The sequence below is a fragment of the Rhinolophus sinicus genome, linkage group LG05, assembly GCF_036562045.2.
Source record: "Rhinolophus sinicus isolate RSC01 linkage group LG05, ASM3656204v1, whole genome shotgun sequence".
NCBI lineage: Eukaryota > Metazoa > Chordata > Mammalia > Chiroptera > Rhinolophidae > Rhinolophus > Rhinolophus sinicus.
In genome coordinates, this window is record NC_133755.1 from 123,637,348 (window position 1) to 123,661,655 (window position 24,308).

General features: G+C 43.3%; 1 protein-coding gene and 1 long non-coding RNA gene across 11 annotated transcripts in view; one reads left to right on the forward strand and one right to left on the reverse strand.

The window, feature by feature from the left end:
- Positions 1 to 19,388, reverse strand: part of BACH2 (BTB domain and CNC homolog 2) — a 326,895-nt gene extending 307,507 nt beyond the window's left edge. For 3 of the 10 annotated variants that reach the window (XM_074333305.1, XM_074333303.1, XM_074333306.1), the window contains exon 1: positions 19,013 to 19,387. The gene's annotated coding sequence lies outside the window, so the exon portion shown is untranslated. Of the gene's footprint in view, positions 1 to 19,007 lie in introns of all 10 variants that reach the window. The other 7 variants (XM_074333304.1, XM_019743260.2, XM_074333302.1 and 4 more) reach the window with 3 other exon arrangements.
- A 75-nt stretch (positions 19,389 to 19,463) lies between these two features.
- LOC109453526 (uncharacterized) overlaps positions 19,464 to 24,308 on the forward strand; it is a 125,938-nt gene continuing 121,093 nt past the window's right edge. Inside the window, exon 1 of the long non-coding RNA XR_012496672.1 lies at positions 19,464 to 19,531. This is a non-coding gene — a long non-coding RNA (uncharacterized LOC109453526). The remainder of the gene's footprint in view (positions 19,532 to 24,308) is intronic.

Genomic DNA, 24,308 nt, shown 5'->3' on the forward strand with positions numbered 1-24,308 from the left:
TAAAAAATAAATTTATGAATTATAAAATGTGGGTGACATTGGGGACTGTCTATTTTATGTCCTTCCTAGAGCACTCAGCCCAGAGCTTTGCACAGAGAAAAGTGCTTGGTGTATATTCATGGTGAAGGAAGAAATGAACAAACTAAGCAAGGAAGGGATGAATAAATTAAACCAGCAAGCTGGCAGAAAAAAGTCTAGCCTTCCACCTCACAGCCAGTTACTAACATGATGGAGCATGGTGACACTTGTTCACAATCATTTATGGATGAAGAAATCAAAACTTGAAGAATCTCACTGAGACAGAATTAAGTTTTTTTTTTTTTTTTTAAGTCAGTTCTATAAATGGAGGGGAAACCCTGCTAAACTAAAATTAAAACATAATTACAATGACCAAAAGTTATTAAAATATCTCTAATACTTTACCAGTTTATAAAGCCATTTGTCATACATATTCTCATCTACATGACATACATACACTAATTATCTAAGCCAGCTGTCAAAATACAGTTTTTTTCTCCTTTGTGCCAAAAGAAAATTAATCTAGAAATATGTGCTTAAACCAAATAACTCATGGTTACATGGCCTTGAAGAACATCTTTCATTCATGAGATTTCCCCATTCATTTTTGCCGTACAGGGAAGCATTTTTTTATATCTGATTTAAGTCATTTAACAACTTCTTTGTTTTGGAATTTTATGACTATCATGTTAAGTACTATTAGCTAACATCAAAAGAATAAATGACTAATATAAAGGGGGAAAGATGAAATGAATCATAGATTCCACCTGAACTTCATCGGTTAAAAGAATAAGCAGCAAAATATTTAAGGAAAAAAAGAGATGAGCTTAAGTTAGTCATGGTCTTTTGAGGGGGAAAAGATAAAAACATTTTATTTGTCTGATCTCAGATCTAGAATCTAAAAGACAAGGGCTACTGTGGAGAATCACTATAAAATACGCAGACTTCAAAGGTTCCCAGAAGGTCAAAATATGGAATATGTACAAGCAAAAACATAGGCTAAATATAAAATCAATGTATTATGAGACGTTTTTGTTATTTAACTGTGTCTTTTGAGCATTCTTACTTGGCATTCAGAATCTCAATCTACTCTGAAAATTTTAATGAATATAGAAAGAAATTAATAGAACTTTAAAGTATAGTCTTATATATTAAAAAGGAAAAGAAAAGCACTTATATTTTCCCCAAATACATAAGCAACCCAACTTTTACTTTAGGGGTAAAATGGACAAAACTGCTTAAAACTCAGGAAACAAATACTTGTTTGAGTTTATGTACATATAACACACTCAGGCATTTTATTCTTAAAATTGAGATATAATTGACATTTAAGGTTCTGTTAGTTTCAGGTGTACAACACAGTGACCTGATATGTCTTTTGTTGTGAAATGATCATCACAATAAGTCTAGTCAACATCTGTCACCACACACAGTTACCAATTTATTTTTTCTTGTGATGAGAACTTTTAAGATCTACTCTCTTGGCAACTTTCAAACATACAACACAGTATTATTAATTATAGTCAAGCATTTTAAATTGATAATGTTACATATAACTGGTAATTTTCAGTTTCCTAAGTGTAATTTACTAAATAAAATCATTGAATATTAAGAATTATGAAGAGAGAATTTAGCAATATTTAGCCCAGTGCTTCTCAAACTTTAATGTGCATGTGAGTCTCGGGGGCATCCTAATAAAATGCAGGTTGTGTGCGGTGTAACCAACATAACATGTAACCTGTGACTCATTCTAACAAGCTCCAGGTTATACTGAAGCTGCTGGTCCAGGGACCACATGCCAGGTCACGAGGCTCTAGTCAAACTGAAGAAGATCCCCGGCCTCTGCGTAGACCAGGAGCTGAAACTGGCGTCCACCAGTAGACAATTCCAGGAATCTACTCCTGGAGCAACAAAGGAAGTCTGCTTCCTGTCCTAATGTTGAACGACACCTTTTCTCTCCTCATGTGTTCTCTTTTCCATGTTAAACATCCCCACTTCTCGGCTACTCTTAGAACTGGTCAGTTTCCAGATCCCTAAACATCTTGATTACAGAGGTCACTCCCAGCATCTTCCTCAAAAGAGTCCCTTGGGACAGGGCATAGTATTCCAGGCACAGGACAACCAGGCTTTTGAATAGTTGAGCAAGACCATTGCACTGCCCCATCTAAACAGGCCCGCTCTCCTAACAGGGCTCTAAGGAGGCGCTACCCCCCGTACCAGACCACGCGGGCGGCTCCCAATCATGTGGAGGAACTGGTACCACGCAGGTGTGCAAATTCTGCACTTGAACCACTTTTTTTTTTTTAATCCAAATGTAGGAATTTACATTTATTCCTGTTAAATGTCATCTTGCTGCTTTGGGCTTGGCATTCTCTGAGGTAATTTTAAAATAACAGATCAAATCAGAAATATTTTCATAAAATAACAACTCAAAAATCCTTTTAGAAATATAGTACCTAATATGTCATACATATACACATAGGCAAAACACATACAGCTTTTAAAAATAATTTTTAAAAAGAACATTGTTGGGACAACTATTCAGGTTGGAAATAAAACATTGTCTGGGCCTTGGAAAGCACCTAATGAGTCCCTTCCCCATCATATCCCCACTCCATCACCTCTGGGGGTAACCGCTATACTCATTTTTTGTGACAATCATTTTCTTCATTTTCTTTATAGTTTTACTATCTATATATGCATCCTAAACAATATATTTAGTTTCACATGTTTTTGAACTTTATATGAATGGGATCATACTGTATATATTCTTCTGTATCTGGCTTATTTCATTCAATATTATGTTTGTCAGAGTCATCCATATTGATACATGCATTTTTATTTGTTTAACAAACACTTACGTAGAAGGTATTACCTACTTGTTACATGGTCACTCTTGTAAGCATGTCACAAATATTAACTCACGTAACCCTCCTAACAACTCTATCCTCTATCAGGTAAACACTATTCTTTTCTCCAGTGTACAGATGAGAAAATTGAGGTTAAGAAACTTGCCCAAGATTACAAAATAAGTGGCAGAACTGAATTTTGAACCAGGCAGAATCCTTGCTCTTTACCACCAAGCATCCTGCCTTCTCCACACCCTCCTTTATGTGATGTTAATAGCTCATTTTTCACAACCAAACAGTAATCCAGTGCATTCATACCGCAAAATGTTTGATTCAATCCAATGTTGATGGGTATTTGTATTGTTTCTAGTTTTCGCTCTTATAAACAATGCTTCTTTGAACATCCTTGTGTCTGTGTTTCTCAAAGCACACAGGGAAATTTTTCTTAACTGTATACCTGTGAGGGAGACTGCTGGGTTGTAAATTATTAACAGGTTGCAGTTAGGTAATAACAAACTGTTCTCCAATGTAATTATATCAAGTTATACTCCTACCAGCTACATATATACAAGAACTCCCATTCATCCACATCCTTGCCAACACATGGTATTTTCAGTTTTTCAAATTTCTGCCAATCCAAAGAGTGAGTATGGTATGTTATTACAACTTTAATTTGTATGTATTTCATTATTAAAATAGCCATTTGGATTTCTTTTCTGAAGTGCATAAGTATATGAATGTAGAGTATCATTTTTCTATTGGGTTGCCTGGCTTTTTCTTATTGATTTATATGTGTTCTTTACATATGCTGGACCAGTCCTATATATGTGCCACAGATATCACCAGCTACTTTGGGCTTGTTTTCTCACTCTTCATGTTTTAGTGAACAGAAGTTCTATTCACATTTTTTTTTCAAACAATGAAAGTGAAGGACTCCTCATACATTTTAAACCTTTCATCCTATTATAAAAGAATTTCATAGGTCTGTATTTAAAATCTTCATGTTCTTCCACTCATTGCATCTTAAGAATGGTCAAGGGACATGATGCTGACAATAATCAATATTGAACAATAAGGCTGATAAGCCCGACATCTATAAAATCATGGAAGGTATCAACTAGGAAATTCAGGACCAGTACAGCAATTCCCACAATATTTTGAGCATAGATATAAATCCAACTTCTCCTCTTAAAGCTTCCCAGTCCTCCAAACCTTGCTGACTTGCTTTCCTCCCAACTCCTACCACATTTACCTCTATTATTCATCCTGGCCCTTGAGCACATACTGCCATGAACTGTACTTCAAATGCTTCATGTTTATGTATGTCATCTCCAATAGAAAACAACAATTTCCCTACCGACAGGGACCATACTTTATACTGGTATCGTGTGCCGCACATCGCACCCAGTGCCTAACAGAGTTCTCTGCAAAGAGCAGGTCCTCAATAAGTAATTATTGATTTTTCCAAGAAGTAATTTTAGGATACATTAAAAGAACTTCAGAGTCAATGTATATAATGCATACATTAGGAAACTGTACAAAATAAAAACATAAATTGGCTCAAGAGACATTAAACTGAAGTTCAGTATGGAGAAAACATTGGTAAAAAATATATCTGACATGGTAGCATGGGAACAGATTAGAAGGAGCTTAAATGTTCTGCCGAGGAGTTTAGACTTCTATGGGCAGCAAGAAGTCATAGGTGATTTTTAAAGAGGGGGAGTCAATGAATTCATTCATTCATTCACTCACTCACTCACTCACTCACTCACTCAACAAATACATATTTATTGAGCACCCCTGGAGTGTCAGACACTTTGTGATCAAAGGGTCACTACAGTGACCAAAGGAAACGATGACCCCTGTGCTCCTGGAGCTTAAGTCACAGTGAGGGAAACAGATAATAAACAAGAAAGCAACACACAGAGCATGTCAGAGGGTGATAAAAATCTACAGAAACAAGGAAAAAGAGGAAAGGGATGAGGCTCCTGGGAAGGAAAGTGGACTCTGCACTCCACAGGGCAATTGCGACAGGCATCCCTGAGGGCCTTGGGGAAAGAGCTACTACTCACTGTGTGTCCCGTGGGTTCTCCCGCCTACTCCTATGGACTTGCCAGGCTGTTCAAGCATTTTAATAGCCAGAAGGTAATTTAAAGATTCCTGTCCCCTTTCACACCCTGGCTTCTGAGTCTCCTCCTCCCCCTAATTCTCCTCAGCTACCCCACACATCAACCAGATGCATTTCCCACCCAATCAGGACCTCCAATTCCAGGCTAGGTGGCAGAACAATCTCAACATCTCATCTTGCTCTGCTAATATCCCTGAACCTGGCCTTATGTCCTCCTGGCTTCTGAAGCTGGGGCCTCTCTTGGGCCTCTTCCTGGTTCCTCAGAATCCAGCCTCCTTCCCAGGATGCATTCTCAGCCACAGGCGGGAAGCCAGTTCTGGCTCTCCTTCCGATTTCCTTCTCACCTGAATGACTCCTTCCAGAAACCAGCTGCCGGCAGGGATGGCAACAGTAGCACCTGAGGTTGCTGTGGAGGTGATCTCCATGAGCAAGAGACCAGGATCAGAGAGGGGCATCGTACAGGTGCACGTGGGTGAACACATATGTACGTATAGTGTGTGCATGTGTGCGCAGGCCCAGGTCTGTCCAAGAATGGGGTGAGAAATGGGTGTAGGCATGCAGGCAGGAGCCAAGAGAACCTAAGAGAACAAATGAGAAGAGGCAAGTATTCACACAGAGAAAGATATGCAAACACTTGCCAACAGAGGGAAAGAAAAAGAGGCCTAGAAAAGAAACTCTACTGGGTAGCAAGACACAAGGGTAAAAAGAGTAACAGGAAAGTATGAGTATTAAAAACCCAAAATGCTGAGAAGATGGCAGGATCCAAAAAAAAAAAAAAAAGAAAGAAAGAAAAAGAAAAAGAAAGAGAGAAAAAGAAATCATCTAAAACGAAGCATGAAAGAGACAAGACTGACACAAAATTTGAACTAATAAAACTCTGTCAACAAATGTTCCCAATCTGAGATGCACAAAGAGAAGAAACTTTATTCAAATTTACAAACCAGGAAAATGTAGCCTCTAGCAGAAGCCAAAAGTGCACTCCTCCAAGATAAATGGAGGCCACATTTTATAGAAAAAGTCCCAGTCCTGGTTCATTGGTCCATTCAATTGGTCCATTTTTATGCAAATGAGGAATCTAAACTGCACAGTTCTGATTGGTCCAAATATGGTCCTGACTGGTCAGAACTGTGCATTCTGATTGGTCTTTATGGAGCCACTCTGATTGGTATGTATAGATACAAATGAGGATATAGTATAGTTACATAGTTCTAACGGGACAGGGCAGGTCTCAGCCCATTGGTTGAAAATGATTCCAGGAACTCCTTTTGTAAGGGTGGGCTCAGAGGGCAGGAGTACAGTGCAGAAGGCTCACTAGCTCAGTCTATGACTTTTCCCTGAAATGCAGTGAGCATCAGAGGCCTCCATCAGCAACGGCTGCTAAACTGGTTATGAATTTAGGCCCACTTAACTACAAGGAGTCCTTCTTGGCAGATATATTCCTTCTCAATGTTCATAATTCTAATTTTCAGCTTCCCTTTAAAGCATGTATTTCCCCAGATCAAGGCTAATGTAGCAAGCAAGGCGCAAAGGCATCTGGCTCTATTAGCTAGGAAACAAATGACAAAACAAGCTGAAGATGAAGTGTTTAGAAAGAAAAAACTATATAAATGTAAATGTTGGTCTCATGTTCTAGAAATTCAGTTGCTTTCACGACAGAATGTGAAAAGGAAAGGCTCTTGGGCAAGACTGCAGTGGGACAGAGCTAAGATAGTGATCTTGAATGGTCTGGCCAAACTGCAGGAAAAACAAACCAAACCTAAACAAAAAAACCAAGAATGCTCCAATATAGAGGGTGCCAAAAAATATATACACATTTTAAGAAAGGAAAAAACTATTACAATTGTCATACTCAATATATACTGATAACAAAAGATGAATACAAGTCACGTTTGACTTCTGCAATTACAAGAGGTGCTCCAAGTGGTTACCATCAGCGTTCAGACCCTTCTGATTACGGTGAACTACTGCTTGAGCAGCGCTGACCAAAGTGTCCACTTGTATATATTTCTTTTGCCCCCTCGGTGTATAGACAGAAGTCAAGAGTCTACAGAATATGAGCGTACACCCAAATTCCCTGCGATGCTGAGGGTATATGGCAGCCCCTTAGTGGAAACGAGGTAGCACCCCCTTCCTGTGATAACTGCTCCTTCTCCACTCTGCCCTTTCCTCTGACTCGAATTTTCTGTTAACCTTCCTCTTGGAATCCTCTGACAATGACTCACATGGTAATAGGGCTAGTCAGCAAGACCACAGCCCTCCGCAGTAGATGCTGTGTAGGAGGCAGGCAGCTTGGTGGACTGTCGTCTGCACAAGTTTTTTCCTTTCTCTATTCAGGGAGGATTTGCTTTTCAGCCACATTTCCCTCAAAACACAGCCCTGACAAGAGATGCTTACTGCACAGATTTCTAAGCTATGAAATGATCTGAGTTTGGCTACTTGGTCATAATGAAACTAAAAACAGTAAGATGAAAAAACAATAGTGTGCTCATCACACCTACAAAAAACAACTTTAAACTTGGGTGAAATCAAGAGATCAGAAAAAAAAAGCTTAAACTAATATTTTCCAACCTTTCACTAACAGCTAGGGCTAAAACCACATGTTTTGAAGGTCTTGCACTGTGTTATTATTAGAAGTCACAATTCTATTGATACTGATGAGTCATTTGTATCGGCGGAAACCAAGAACTTCCATCAACATCATGTTACACATAGTCACTGTGGCTTGGCTTTTTCTTTATTACTGGTCAAAGCTGCTTCAGAATGCTTATTGAAGCTCCAAAAAAAAAAAAAAAAAAAAGGAGGAGACCTCCTCAGTGGGTGCAAAGCTTTCTTCTCCCCAGCTGATTTCACTTCTCAAGATAAAATAGTTTAGGATAATTTGATCAACTCGTAACTACAAAGGGAAGTTTATTTATAAACCTCAAAAAGAAATAGCATTTCACATTTTACAATGAAAATAAATAGAAGTGAACTCCAAAAACAAACAGGGAAACCATCTCTGAAAAAATATGCCCCTTGAAAATGACCTGAGGTCAGGTATTTAATTTTTTTTTAACTTTAACATGCAATTGATACCAACAAAATCTATCACTACTTAAGGACTTGAGCCACACAGAACACTGTCAGGCTGGCCACTCAACACCCACTCTCCTGCTTCCTTACTCAAGGCACACGGTACTCACAGAGGGAGAAGTGGGTCAGGTTTCGGTTACACAAAGAACGCCTAAGTTAAAGGTTCATGAGAGTTCCCTCTGGTGCTAAGGAGGAAATAACAGCAATACTTCCTTTCCCTTATTATCATCCCCTTTCCTCTCTCCCAGAAATTTAAAATGAAGTAAAAATTTGTTTTCCTGAAGGAGTCTCAGAATTGCTGATTCTTATGCAGTCTTTCCAAAGGTAGAATAGAAATATGCCCAATTGACTACCATACAACCAAAAGGCTGTGTTTGGCTGCTGGAAGGAGAAGGGAACCCAGCTCAGCAGTGACTACAGGTCTGAAAATAGCCTCTCAGTAGTTCAACTGCCCTGTGCTCTCCCAGGGCAGCGCTGGTACTGGGGGCAGTTGACAGTGAGGCCAGCTGAGCACTGCAACAGTTGCATGAGTCAGCAGGCGCTTCTGGAAGGAAACTGCTGACAGGCTCAATTACTCTTGCATACAGAAGGTGCACACACCTACCCAGCAAAAACAAAAACAAGGTACATGCAAATTAGCAAACAGGAACCTCTCTACCCTTGCAGTTCCTAGTTTCCAAGGTTAAACCAAAAATATCGATAATCTATGCCACTGCTTAAAAAGTAGTAGTAGCAACTAGTAGTAATTAATAGTGGTAATAAACAACCCACTTTCAGTGTTGTGATGTGTGGAACAGCTGCATTCAAATCTCACGAGCTAGTTAATTTTAACTGGTTTTAATTTTAACTGGATTTAACTGCTTTTCCTCCCTTCTGAAAAATCAAAATAGTTGCCATATCGACCACAAGAACTGCTAACAGACGAGCGCAGTTCCTGTTTTTCAGAGGGGACTTACTTTCAAACCCACAACATCAAGATGCTTAACATAAGTGGAAATTTAAAATTTACTGTTTGATGTGGGAGACTTAACCCTGTACACTAATTTAGACCCCACAAACGTTGTGGAGGAGTCACATCTCAGGCTTTGTCCTATGCGTCTGTCATCTCTCTTCTCCCACTTGATACGGATCTAAAAACCTACAGGAAAACTGATTATCTGGAACTCGGGGCACATTTTCCCATAGAAAAAAATGCCATGCCAATGACGTGACATTCTAGGATATTTCATGAGAGTCTCGAATTTAAAATATGAGTGAGATTTGTGGGTTATATAAATGTCCAACCACTGTGCTGTCCATCGAAACTAATATGGTATTGAGTATCAACAGTAATTGAAAAAAAAATTTTTTTAAGAGAGGTTCAATTTGCAATTTAAAAAGAAAAGAAATACTATAACAATAGTTCCAAAACCAATTAAAAACTAAAGAAAACACTCTTGGTTGACTGTTTGAGGAAACATCTAATTAGAGAAAGATGAGGGGACAGTCTCTAAGTGAGACTTGGGGACTCTGTCTTTAGTTTCACTCTGGTCCTTTAATATGGTTTAATGATTCATTTTGCTTTTGAATGCATGGCATTCTTTGACTTTGGCATAACGTATCATTATTAAAACCTTTATATTTATCTTTTGTGAGTACTGATATTTTTTCTCTCCCCCCCAAACTGATCAAAAATTGGAAGAGAATAAAGGAAGGAAGAAGGGCTACAAAAAGGGGATACTGAAGAGAGGAACAGAAAGAAATGGAGTCAGGCAGAAAGGAAGGCATGGAGACATAACTAAACTACAAAGATAGGGGAAACGTAGAAATTGGAGCGAGTTCCCCCAGTAGACAATGTACTTCCACAGAAAGAGGACTCTTCACGCAGCTAGCTGCTCGGTGATCTGACCCCATAGCAAAGGAAGAATGAGTCCAGAAGGACAGTTCCAGAGACTGACACTAGATGGCGCCATCAACTCAACATAGCATGGTTACTGGAGGACTTTGGGGTGGGGGAGGGGTAGCGTGGAAGGCAGTTCAAATTCTTTACAACTGGGTCTTTAACAGGCTCTTTACAAAATAAACATGGTTTCATTAACCAGTCAACCTCTCCAAACATCCATATTTCACCACCAGCCATAGCATTGGGGCATACAAATTTTGAAATAAATTCGACTCATTTTTTATCAATAAAACTTTGGGGTGGGGAGGCAGGTGAGTGGGAGCCACTGCCTTTTTTTTTTTTCTTTTAAAATTTAACATTTAAGGATAATAGAGTATTTCAGGTTCACTGCTACTGACTGACAAAAATTCCTAATTATAGACCAAGTGACTTCCCCCTGAAGCTCTGTTTAAATGTCAAATAACACAGTCTTGCTGCATAGGTTTATGTGATCAGATCCAGTGTCTGGCAAGAGGAACGCTCACTGACAAATGTATTATAACATTAGAAATCATCTGCCCTGATTTTCAATATCACAGTGGTTTATATTCTCTAACCTGCTTGTCTATATTTTCTGTCCAAGGTTGGATTTATAAACAGCCCTCTCTTCGCCCAGGAATTTCCTCCCATCACCAGGTCAGGGAGGGAAATTCTACTGTTCCCATTGTTAGGTTTTTATTTCTCTGGCTTTGTCCCTGTTGATATGCCGATGCTTCAGACAGAAGTAATGCACTAGATCTGCTCAGTGATTTATACCCTAGTAAAACTTTTTTTCATAAACTCCTTTCCTGAGATTGGTTTTGAAATGGAGGAGGGGACTAGTTAAGGGCACTGGGTGGCCACCAGGCACCAAAGCACAGAGTGAAGAAGTAAGGACAGAAGACAGAGGACACTGGCAAACTGAGAGCAAACCCTGCGAGCTGCTTTACAATTGCAGTGACAATCATCATCCCCACACTGATCTTCCCAAGAAGATACATGAACAGTAAGCGTTAGCTCTGCGTATGTCTACATTTTCCTCTTGCTGAATGGGTAATAGTATCTTTTATAATTAATTTCATTTTTTTTTTCACAGTTTGACTCTTCAGGGCTCATTCATTTGCACAATATGGAATCTTGAACCCATGTAGATATTCTACAAATCAATGCAAGTAATTCTCATACTAAATCAGCAGCTTTAATGTAAGCTCATCATTGTTTGCATAGAAATCTTTATGCACTCATCTGCTTGATTTTTTTAATCACATAAAACCTCCAACAGTAACATACTAAGCATCTCTTCATTTAGCCATCTCCAAAATGTGAACTAAATACTGAAAACTAAGCACAGTACACTCACAACTTGATCTTTTCCCAAACTGAGCTACAGACATACGCTTCATGCTCCAGCAGTTCCCAAGAATAATGCCTCTTGACTAAGGAAGACAGCTTGGGTGTCTGACCCAAGGCAGAGCTGAGTCAGCATTCTAAACACTGACCCTGCAAACCTGAGGTAATCGAGGTCACTGCCAAACCAACTGCCTAGCTGAGTCCTCTAAAACCATTCAAATCTCCAGTAGAGAATTGCAACATGTTAATCTGGCCAGATAATCTCTTCCTGAAATTGACTAGAACGAGAGAGCAAAGATTACCTGTTTTTATCTGTTAGTAGTAGCTAATATTTCTAATTAGGAGCTCTAATAGAATTGGTTCTGAATGAAATTCTTCCTCCTCAGTAGAATAATCAACCTATTTATAGGAATGGCTTCTTTCACCTTTTCCTACCTCATCAGGAAAAAAATCAAAAAGCTAAAAACAAATTCTTCACATAACAAGAGAGTAGGACCTGAGCTACAGGAAAACCCTGGGGACAGATCCATGGGTCTCATGTTCTATGTCTAGTTCTTCTTTTGTCTTTACAGATCATCACTTTCACTTTCTGATCCCCAAATGGACACTTAGACCTGAGGAATGCAATTATTAGAAAGTGAGCCGTGTGAAAGACAAGAGATTATGTTCACTCAGGTTAACTGAGAAATTATTTTTCAATTTTATCTTTCAGATAGACATCAACAAACCATCCAGTATATCAGTGAATTGGTCTATATTTCCACTTCTGGGAACTGCTGGAGAGCATTCATATCTCAAGTGAAAAAAAAAAAAAAAAAAAAGGAGGGTGAATAGCATGGTAGTTGAGAAAACAGGCTCTCACATCAGTTTCCAATTCCAGCTCTACCGCTCATTAGCTAGGTGGCATCTGTGCCTCAGCTTCTAATGATCACACCTAGTTCTGGGTTGTTATGAGGATTCAATAAATTAATATGAGTAAAATAGATAGGAACCTCCCAACACAGGTTAGCTATCACCAAAGAAAAAGAAAATAGCGGCATTTTAGTTACAGCAGAGTCGATTTTTTTCCAGACACTGTCAACACTCCTGAATGGTGCTGAGAACAGCCTAGGTAATCATTTGGTCTGCAGAGGCTGGAGACCCTCCTGCTCTGGGGTACTCAAAGGCTTCAGACAGAGGTTGAACTCATATTGTCACTGAAGATCCTTGCCTAGGTCCCACACATACCAGCCAACTGGGAGAGAATGCCTGTGTAGCTTCTAACCATTCAAACATTCTCAAAATAAGAATGCCAAGTTGCATTTTTTTTCCAAGTATGACAATGAACAGTATTCTTGGCAATGAACAATTTTGTTTTTATCTGTTTCTAAAGACACAGGTAAATAAATCAATTCTGGACTCTGTATACAGGAACCATTATTTGCCAAAATGGCCCAAGAGGTTATATCATGGTTTGTGCAATACTCCAAAGGGCCAAAGATAGCAGCGAATTAGTAAGATTAGGAGACTAAGGTGAAAGAGAAAGCCCAAAGCTTCACATGGGCCCTGATGGAGCTCACGCCACAATTCCTCAGGGAGGGCTGCTCCAACTTCCCAACCAGGTCACCTCCCCGCGTTACACTCTGCTACATGGAAACCTTTCCTTCATAGAACATGCAATGGCTTATCTGTTGCTATCTGATTAATGTTGTCCTACCTGATGGTATGCTTCATGAGGGTATGGGCCAGGACTGTGTTTGCTCCCCACTAGTACCACAATTGCCTAACACCATGCTTGCCACGTAAAAGATACTCAGTATACGTTCGTTTAGCAAGTGCATGAGGCATCTGCCTGTGAAGAATGGCATTTCTGAACACTTGGCCCATTTTGTGGCATCCATGAGTATCTGTTGCCTAGGAGAATACAGGATGGGAAGAAAATAAAAATTGCCAGTAACCTGTGGATACTGGGATACTAAGGAACTTGAACGTGCAGCTACTTATAGCATGGGAATAACCATGCTGGGCTCTCCCAACCTTAAACTTCAAAGTGAAAGTCTAAGACTTCTGTGGGTTAGACTCCAGGAGTCCTGAGGAAACTCCCGAAGCATCTGCAGAAAGTGAGGGGGAAAGAGAAGGATCGTGCAACTAGAATTGATAGAGGACTGGGAAACTCAAAAAAGCTTTCTTCCTGAAACTCACCTGGAGTTTGACAACATGCCAGCTCTAGGCTCAGGGACAAATGAAGACGATTATAAGTATGGGAGGACTGGAAAGGGGAGGATTTAAACGCTTGGGAAAAAAGAAAATGAAAACGGATACAAGGGTGGGAGGGAGCGAGCAACCAAGTGCCAGCTCTCAGGGGCATCAGCATGTGTCCTACAGCCTTCGGGAGAGGAAGAAAAAGGTCAGGGAGGAAAAGGACACATCTCAGAACCCAAGGACGATTTATTATCAGGCTAAGGAACAAAAGAGAAGTTAACCAGGGAACAGGCTGGAGAAATGGTGATTATGAAGTCACTGGGGAAGAGTGAGAGACATTTTGGCTGTAATTCCAATGACTAGAATGAACGAGTCCGTGAAATGCTTTCAGATTGGGGAGATTTATTATGTCGGAAAAAATAGCTCAAGGAAAAACAAAGGCAAAATTCCTGCCTGATTTTTGAAGTCGTGCCACTAGTAGGACAAGGTTTAATTTCAATATTCTTTAGAAGAGAAATGGTCCTTGAAAAGGACATAGTGGTGATTCTGAGGCTGCTTCCAGCTTTAGGAAGCTGAGTAGCATGCTGATGGCTAAGATTAAGTTTCAGTTTTAGGTAGACTGACATTTGAAATTAACAAAAAGGAAAAGGGAGGGAAGGAGTAAAAGGAAAAACCTCAGACTGACCAAGAATGAACTACTTTACTGTTAAATGTCCCAGACCCAAAAAAAGAAAAGTACTATTCTGGGTCATCTTAGCGCGTTTACAAAATGTTTAATTGATAGCAGGTTTCAGTTTGAACTTGAACAGTTTGTAAATTTTTACGTAAAATGTAAAGGTGGGGTAGGAATAGGTCATATACTGTCATGGATAATACAGGAGTGATTTTCCAGTATTCCCAAGCCCTTGGTGCTGCTTGCCCTAACATAGCTCCAGGTGTGCCAAAAAGCGTATCTTCTTTTCCAGAGAAACGCCAATGTTTGCAGCCAGGTCTGACTTCTGAACAGCTGCTGCCTGTGGATAGGGTCATATGTCACTGGAGCTCTTCAACGTCCAGATAGGGAAAGGGAGGCAGAAGACACGCTTGGTGTCTGAATTGTAGATTCTGACCAATCTGTCACACCTTGTATTGTTCTCTGATCCTTGTACGTGAGGATAGAGACCATGTTCTCCGTATGCTGTTCCCTACCCCATGGCCAGACTCTGCCTTAGGGCTGAATTGTGTATATAGGGTGGCAAAATAATCTTTAGACACTAAAGAAAACACACACTGCATTCAGATGAAATTCTTTCCAACATAAAACGAGAACCTCCCTCTTCCGTCGAATGGGCATGATGCCTATTTCACAGGGTTGCTTTGAGGAGTCAATGAGATACGTCCAGGTAAAGTAGTTAGCACCGTTTCTGGCATATGGTGAGCACTCAATAAATCACAGCTATTATTTTAGTGGGTGTTCTCAAATATCAAATTTTCATGGAGGTCCTCAGGCATTAAAACAGCCCAGTTACTCCATCTGGTCAATAAGAACTAAATAGAGGCAGGTGGTTCAAAAGCAATGAATGATTTACCTGCAGAGGATGACATGGCGCCTATGGTATTAATTATTTGGCCTTTCATGTTGTATTCTCTACTAAAACGAAAGCTATCAACCCCTGAGTGGGACTCAATGTTGATTTTGAGTTTTGTTTTTCTTGCATCTTTCAATTTCCCTGATACCTGTAACCATTCATTGGGTGGAGACTCATAAATCGTCTGCAATGTGCCAGGCTTTTAGAAAAAAATAACCAAATATGGGAAGATTAAGCAACAAGATGTATTAGTCTGTTTCGTGGTGGAAACCTGTAGGCCAGCTCTGGCTCTTACACATGTTCTCATCCAACATTAAAAGAATTTTCTTTTTTTGAGCTAATATTTAGAAATCAGGGGATTCCACATAAAATCCTTGGAAAAATCAGATGACGTGGCAACACAAAGCCAACATTCCCCCCCATTTGCACCTGGCAACAGTTGACAAAAAGAAGCTGAGACAAAGTAGTTGTTACCTGCCACTCCAGCCTATGCCCTCCTCCCTCACCAGGACCAGTGACACATGACAAGGAAGAGCGCTGTGTTCAAGAATGATTAAGATTGCAAGGAGACAACAGCAGAAGATTAAACCAAGTGTGAGGTCCTTCTGAGCAGAGAGGGAGAGGGGGGCCCTGTGCGATGGTGCAGGTCACGTGCCGTGAAGCTGGTCCTGCTCCCCACCCCCTCAGCCAAACAGGAAGGGTATTTATTTATCTGAATATTCTGTCATTCATTCAGCGTCAAACCAGCATTTACAACAAGCCAGGCACCGAAACCCCTGAGATCTGAGGTACAAAAAGTAGGGCAGTGGAGACGGGCACAGCTAAGCTAGAGAGCCACTGGGATCTCTCTCTTCCCTTGTGAAGGCTGGATCCATACCAGGGACACTAAGCACTAGTTAATCCAAGGAAAATTAAACTGCTCCCAACAATAGATTGGCCTGACCCCTTTTGTTGGCATCACAGGAGCCTCGATCACAAATTCTGAGGAACAGCTCACAGCGCTAATGAGTAAGTCCTGTTGGCTGTGCAGACAGTGGTCCCAGAAGTGAAGGGGTGGCCTAAGAGAGATTTGAACATGAACCTGACCATCTGGCTCTCCGTGACTCATTTTGATCACAAAATGAATTGCAACAAATTGAAGAGCACATGGCCAGAGTTAATTGTCTCATCTGTAATCTGAACCTACTTTTAAGCAGTTATTATTACCCTCTATCAGGTGGAAACGTTTCCTACCATCACTGCAAAGTGCATTTTCCTGATGAACTGTAATGGATCATTAAATTCCATATCTGAATAGCAATACTCTGCACTTATGCAGTGCCTTTCATCCAGGGATTTCAAGGCAGTTTGCAAATAATTAAGCCCCTCACACAGCAGCCAGAGATGAGCCACTGGAAGGACTTGCCTGAAGACACTGGGTCAAAGGCATAATTCAATAGAAAGAATAAATGGCTTCCTCCTAGGCACTAGTAATACTGAAAAGTGAATTGGGTGGGGGGAGTCCTGATTCCCTCCCTCCCTTTCTGCCTTACTCCTTCTTCTCTATGGCAGAGCCTCAAATGCAACAACATACAAAGAACTGAAAAGTAACTAACAGGGGTGTTCATAATTTAGCGATGCATTCAGATTTACACATATATGAGGGGAATGTTTCTAGCTATAATCCTGGCGTATACAATACAAACTGACATTTCAATCCACCTGCAGAATCCAAAGATACCAGAAGAATTAATTCAACACATTTATGATTACCAAATGGCAAACCTAAAGCCTTCCAAAATCCAAAATGAAAATACTGCTCTGCACAAATAATGTTCTAACAAAAACACTTTATTCCACGGTTGTGAATTCCATTTCTGGGACCCCCCCCCCCATTTCAATGCTTTTTAATTTTCCAGAATAGCAAATAGGACGGAAGTGGGCAATCAATGCATTCTTAAAACCAGAACACTAGAAAAACATTTCAGCCACTCAAAGTTTTGTGGTGAAATTATAAACTCCTGAAAAAATTGAATTTATAATAGAAATGATGACAGATCTTTCACTGGAGCAGTTTGAATGCAACACTGTAATTTAGCAATCTCTCTTACAGACTAAAGACTAATTCTAACAAGATGTCATTTTGACTCACGTTTATTATTACCTGCAAGAATGAAAAATGCCGTTTACTCGAGAGCTGTCGGAGAACCAGGGTGGGGCAATCTTACATTTTAAGCAAGACTTTTTCTGCCTTACCAAAATAGCCCTCTCCACCAGAAGTGGCAGCCAGCCTTTCATGCTCAGCTTTTCATGTCAGCCAGAGCCTTCGCAGCTCGACATGCCTTTCCTACACGTTACATTTTAATGATCTGAGAAAACCGTTATCAGAGTTTTAACATCTCTAATTTTACTCTAAATAGACAAAAGCAAAATATCTCATTTGGCATCATCTCCGCCAAGGTTCCCACCAGGCAGGAAAGGATTTTTATCTAAAGTAATTACCCTTTTTAGTAAAATACACTCAACAGATGAAATTTACACAGAGCGTGAGAGACTGCAGCACTAGACAGCGAAAGTGAAAACCCAGGAACGCCGTGGCTCGCTATCTGCCAGCGGTCCGGGAGTCTGTGGCACCCTCGTCTTTCTTGTTTCTCAGGGGCCACGGATCTCGCTGACCGCCAGCTGTAAAGGCGCGCTTTCTCCGGCCACAGACAAACCCAGCCTGACAGCGGCTGGGCCGGAACTTTCCCCAAGTTGTCAAAATCGCCTACACGTGAGAGGGAGCTGAGGCTACCCCGCGTACCCACGACCCGGGAAGCCTGGGGGACGCTTCCCCCTTCACACACATACACCCGGCCCGGCCCGCTTCCTCCCACGGCCGAGTTCCTGCAAATCCTCGGCCAGACCGAGGTCGCCGAGATGCTCACTAGAGTCCCCTCTTGCGGGCAGCTGGGGTAGTCCGTGAGCGCCGCCCGCCGCCCTCTCCAACGGCGCTTGACTCCTGAGCACCCACCGGGTGAGAGAACTGCGAGACCCACCGCGCGCTCCGCATGGGGAGGTAGAGAGGTGTACTCTGGATAAACGCCTCTCCTTAAGTGGAGCTTCTGGGGCTTGGAGACTGAAGTGTGGAGAGGGAGAAGAGGATGTGTGTATGTGTGTGTTTGACTTTGATTTCATGCAGAATCTTGGGAGGAGGGATATGCAAGGTTCCCCTCTCTGCTGGCACGAGCCCCGCAGTTTGCCTTCCCAGAGACGCATTCCGATAACCCGGTCATTGGCTAGTAGGGATTCCAGCCAGCGCGCAGCCCGAGGTCGGCACTGCAAGGCCCCAATCTGCCTCTTCCCCGGACTCTAAACTTGGGCTTTGATGTCCTGCCAGTCGCAGTGGTCCCGACTATCCTGCGGCGACTGACAGCTAAACGCAAAAGCGCGGCGGTCAGGGTCCTCGCAGCGCAGCACTGGGTGCTGACGCCGCGTCGGGTTGGAGGCGGTCTGGCCCCGCGCGGAGATCACGGTCTGGGGGCCGGGGCGCCCGGGCCTCTCCGGGCCCGCAGCCGGGCCGAGGGGTTGACAGCTGCTCCGGCTCGCGCGGACGCGCGCCTCCCTCCAGCCCGCCCTCCCCACGCCTGACTTATTACCCTCTGCTCCTCCTCCCCCTACTGTTCCAAAACACTCGTCGACGCGAACAAAATACAATGCCGCCTCACCCCGCGGTAAACAGCCAGGCGAGAGAGCGCACATTTGCCGCGGCGCGTCCGCCCGCCTGGCTCCCACCCCTTTCCAGTTCCTAGAAAATGCCATAAAAGCGGGCAGGGTGCTCATCGGGCGGCTGCGCGCCGGCGATCGCGGCTCTCTTCCCGCGCCTCTTCCTCACGCCTCCCCGCCTGCCCCGCTCACCCACTGCCCCCACAAACTTGCCCCGCCGCCCCGCCCGGCGCCCGAGCCCGGGGCGGGGGACTCACCTCACCAGAGAACTTTGCGTTCTTTTCCGCCTCCTCTTCCCCGCGTCTTCCCAGCCCGCAGCCCCCTCCCGGCGGCCGGCGCGGTGGTCGGTTCGGGGGTCACCGAAAGCTCGAGGAGAGGACACGCATCACATGGCAGCTCGTTCCCAGTCCCCCGAGTGTGCCGGGAAGGGGGAGGGGAATGATCGAGGGGAGGCCGGGGAGAAAGCGAGAGCCCGGCGGCAGCGGGAGTGGGCAGGCGGATGGCGAGGGCGGCGGCGGGCGCTCACGTTAGCGCTGCTGCGATCGCAGCCCGGGCGTGCACGATCGGTGCTGCTACGGCTGCTGGTGGTGAGGCGGCGGCGGCTCGGCGCTGTTTGCTCCGCGCAGCGCAGCTCGCGCTCTCCCCGGAACGCCCACACTCTCAATCGCTACATTGTTGACATTCGGCGCTGACGTCACCCGCTCCCCATTCACAATAACTTTACGGGAGCCGGGCAGCGCACCTCCCCGGCCGCTGGGGCGCCGTACGCCTGGCGACTAGCGTAAGTCGCTCCGCGAATGGCGCTCCGGGGGCTGGGGCGGGGGGCGAGGGCGGGTGCGCGCGCTCAGCCGGCTCGCGGGAGGGGGCGCGCCTCACCCAGCCGCCGCCGCTGCCGCTCTCCCGGCTTTGTGCGGCCATGCGGCCTAGAGAGCCCCCTGCTCCCGGCCCAGCTGACCGCCTGACTCCGTCCGGCCTGGCCCGGGACTCGCAGGGGCCTTGAAAGGCAAGGGCTGGGGTCTAGTGGGGTGTGGGGACGTTGTGTGGTGAGGGCTGGTGTGGCACGTGGGGAGGGGGGCAGAGCCCAGGACACTACACCCAGGAAGGGGAGCCAGACCTCCAGATCTGGGATTCTTGCGTTGTCTAGCACTTCTCAGGAAGGGCAAGAAAAGATGCTCCAGGGCCCCCACAAAGCTGACCCGGCCCACTTTTGGGTGGAGATGGGGCGAAGAAGAATAGCTTCCGACCCAATAGCGATGTTGACATTTGAATCCTTTTGGAGGGGCTCGGCCTGTTCCACTGAGTGAATCTCTAGTCCCCCACACCAGGATTTTAGAAGGGGCGCAGAAAAGCCAGTCTCCCCAGCTTCAGCCCCAGCTCTTACTGGGTTCCAGCCTTTCCCCTGCCTCTCACTCTGGAGGCTGCCAGGGTGTTGCTGCTGCATTTTAAGGCCATCGTGTGGCTGTCCTGTCAGAAGGAAAGCTTGATCGTGGTTAGGATTTTACAGAAAGTAATTAGGACTTAGACTGAACGAACATTTGCTATAAAAGAAGGTTGTGTTAGAGTAGTGCTGGTGCCTGCAAATTTACCCTTGCGAAGGCCAGGAAATTCTGCCACGTTTCCCTGAACACCTATAACTTGGCCCCCTTGTGTACAGGCAGTATTCCATATTATTACATGTGGTGCTGATTTTTAATGAATATTATAAAACTTTGGCTCGCTCTACTGAGAGAAAGATCATAAATCCCCCCCACCCCCACCCCGGTAAAATGGGCACTGGCATATGCTGAGGAAGCAGTGAAGCATTGCCCTGGGAGTCTTGTGATATCAGCTAAAGTGTTGCTCTGAACCACCTTCGTTTGAGGGCAGAGTTTTAGAAGGCCCAGTTTTGAATGTCTGTGTGGAAAGCTAAGAGGTGGTGGAAAGGAAGCTGAAAGGGCCAAGCTCATTTTTCTAACAGTATTGCAGAGCCTCAACCTGTATTGTAGCTCTAGAGCCACGCTGGGAGATTTTCTTTGCTAGCCTCTCCAGTGTTCAGATGAGGAAAAGTCTCAGACCTAGGTCTGCTGACTTTGGGTCTGGTGCCCTTTTTGATGAAACACTCTGCTTCTGAGGTCCCTGTCTGGCCCCCTAATAAGGACAGAATACTGATCCTTGGTCTGCTCTGGTGGGGCCATTTCTTAACATCTGATGGATGGTGATGTTTCTGTATTCCTTATTCTCGTAAGTATGCGAGTGTCAATGTGATAACTTAATGCATTTTAATAAGCACCACTACATGTTTTTCTCACAAGAGCCAGGCTTGAGAAAATCCCTATGAGGGTCATGTAAATTCATTTCATTTCAAGCAGGCCGTGGCTGCCCAGCTGCAAGTGGAGCTGGGCACATCATCATCGGGTGGGGATGGGAGTGGGGGGAGATGCTGCTGCAAGCTGATCTTGCCACCTTGCTGCTGCTCCCAGATGGATATAATAAAGGCTATGCGGTCATTTCAATTTGTCTATTTTTCAAAGACTCAAACCGGAGCTGTTTTAGTTTGAAATTCTCAAGTATGAGATAAAAGTATGGGGTAGCAATTAGAGAGGAAAAAAACTGAATGCGGCTGTGATAGATTATATTATCTACTCAGTCAAGGAGGTTGGATTAGAACTAGCTGACCTCTAAGGTCACATCCCATACTGCAATCAGGTGCCTCTGTGGCTGTGAATATGACAAAAATCTTTGCCTTAGAGGAGCTTGAAGTCTAGTAGGAATTATTTTTTCAATAGTTAGAAATGGGTTATTTGGATTAAATCCTGTAAAACATATACAGGATTCTATGAAATGAGGATCGTAAGTCAAGCACTGGACACTCTTTTAACAGTATGATGGGAGAGGAGGCTGTGGCTGGCCTAGCACCGTCCTCGAGAATGTTCCTTGGCCATTCCCTAGGTATGTGGTCCCGCTGTGGGCACTTCAGGCATTTACAATGCGAAACAGATGCAGGCCCTTCCTTCTGTGTATTAGAGGCAGTAACTTGAGTAGAGGTCCACTTATTTCCCATGCCTGCAACATTCAACCTTCTCTGATACACTTTTTCTTTTCCTACCTAATTACATGTGTGTGTTGGTCTGGAATATGGGCTTCATCTGTGATACATTTCTAAGCAGGATCTGATTTCCAGGGACCATTACTTTGTACCATAGAATTGAAATCAGTAAACTTTATTTCTATAAATCACCTTGATCTTATAAAATAGGAAAAATTAAAATATCCCAGAAACAAAAATGAGGAAAGGAAGACAGAAGAAAGAAGGAAGCAGTTCTTGGGTCTTAGATGTTTTTGCTCCTCAGCATCCTGGTACAGTATCTGATGATGTTGAAAAGATACAGTGGTTTTTCTTAGGCAGAATTAGGGTTTCCAGGCGGGAATTCCCACCAGTTCTCAGGAATTTTTTTTGGCGTTCCTGTTCCCGAATCCCGAGATATAAACTGTTTTCTGTTCTCCTCAATGAATCGTTTCCACAAAGTGACGGCCAATACTACCAACCACCTGGGTTCAAGGAGCTGAGTTTCCCAATTTCCTGACCAACTTTTCTCAGAATTTGGAAATGGGAAAGCGAAAATAATTCATGAGAATGGGTGGGAATTCCCGCCCTGAAACCCTAGGCAGAATTTTATATGTGGTACTTTGAGTGAGACATAGCAGGGCAAAGTTAACATCCAATGAGAGAAAAGGGAGTGGGATGTTTAGATGGAGAATGCCAAAGCCAGGAGGAGCCAGTGTACTGAAGGACGTTCCGTTAAGAAGAAACTGAATTCTACTCATTGGGCAAATTCCTCGGAATTACAACTAAAGTTTAGTATTTGAAAACTAGATGTCTTGAAGTGTACCTAAACCATAAAGCCTCAGCTCAGTACTGCATGGGTGACATTTAGGAGAACTGATGAGATTTGAATAGCTTAGAGTGGTGATTTGTTCAACAATTGTTGAGCCATCTATTGTGTGGCAGGTGCTATTCTATAAGCTTCGAAGTCTCTTTCTAGGAATAAGATTGGGATGGGGAGGGAGACAAACAATGGGCCTCTCCTCTCCTCCCCCATACACACACACACACACACACACACACACACACACACACACATATATATATATATATATGCATATCTATATGTAGTATGTTATAATACCTGGAAGTGAAGAGTGCTATGAAAGCAAATAAAGTAGGTAAAGGAGCTCAGGAGTGATGGGTGGTGCGATTCTTAGGATGATTGGGTCAGGGAAGATATCCCTGATGAGAGGACATTTGAACAGAGATGTGAATGAAGTGAGGGGCAAACTCTGCAACTATCTTGGGAGAAAGGTTTTCAGATATTGAGAAGAGCAAGTGCAAAGGCCCTGAGGTAGAGTGGACTTGGCATGCTCCAGATGAGACTAACAGGAGATGATCCCAGAGGGATAGCCAACAGCTTTATATTTAGGTGAAACTGGAAGACATTTATAAGGGTTTCTGCAGAGAAAGGACATGACCTGGCCTTATCTCCTGAAAGATCCTTCTGTTTGCTAAGTGGAAGGGAGTACAAGAGTAGAAGCACAGGGACCAGGTAGAAGCTATTGAGATAGGCTAAGAGAGAGGTGATGGTAATTTGGACTACATGGTAACTATAAATGGAATCTAGATATATATTCAGAATAAACAAGACAGGACTTGCTGACTCAATTGTAGGATGTGAGAGAAAGAAGAGTCAAAGGAAATTCTGGATTCTAGCCTGAACAGCTGATTGATGGAGATTCCACTTACTGATATGGAGAAGGCTATAGGGGGAACAGGTAAGGGGGTGGGGGAAGCTCAGGGGTTTGGGTTTGGGTATAGTAAATTTCTGATGCCTATGAGACATCTCAGTGGAAAAGTTGATTAGGCAATTAAACACGGGAATCTAAACTTCAGGCGAGAAGTCCAGACTGGAAATAGAAATCTGTGTGTCATCAGCATAGAGAATCTGGGAACATAGGTGGAGAAGAGTTCTGAGGATTGAGACCTGGGGCACTCTAACATTTAGAGGTCAGAAGATGAAGAAAATAGACATCTGGCCAAGGTGGCTGAGAAACAGCAGCCGGTAAGAGAAGGGGAGACGGGAGTGTAGTGTCCTGGGGTCAAGTAAAAGAGAATGTTTTGAGAAGCAGGGAGTAAGCGGTTGTGTCAGTGCTGCTGATGGGCCATCTCATAAATAAGATGAGAGCACATCACTGACTTTTAAATTTGGTATCTGACAGAGAGGAGTGCTAGGGACAAACCCTGGCTGGAGTGGATTTGTGGGGGGCAGGAAGAAGGGGAGGCAATGGATGTAGACTACTCCTTAGAGGAGCTTTGCTGTGAAAGAGAAAATGGGGAAGTGAGCCGAGGGTCATGGGAGAAATTAGAGTTCATTGCTGGGAATAATGCTGTCAAGAGGGAAAACCGTTGATGTAAAGAGAAGGGGGATAACTTCTGGAGTGATGTTCTTAAGTCAGAGAACGGAACTTATTTAAAGGGTCAGTTCGTCCCTAGCAGCAGGAGGTAAGTTATGGGGGATGCACAGGGA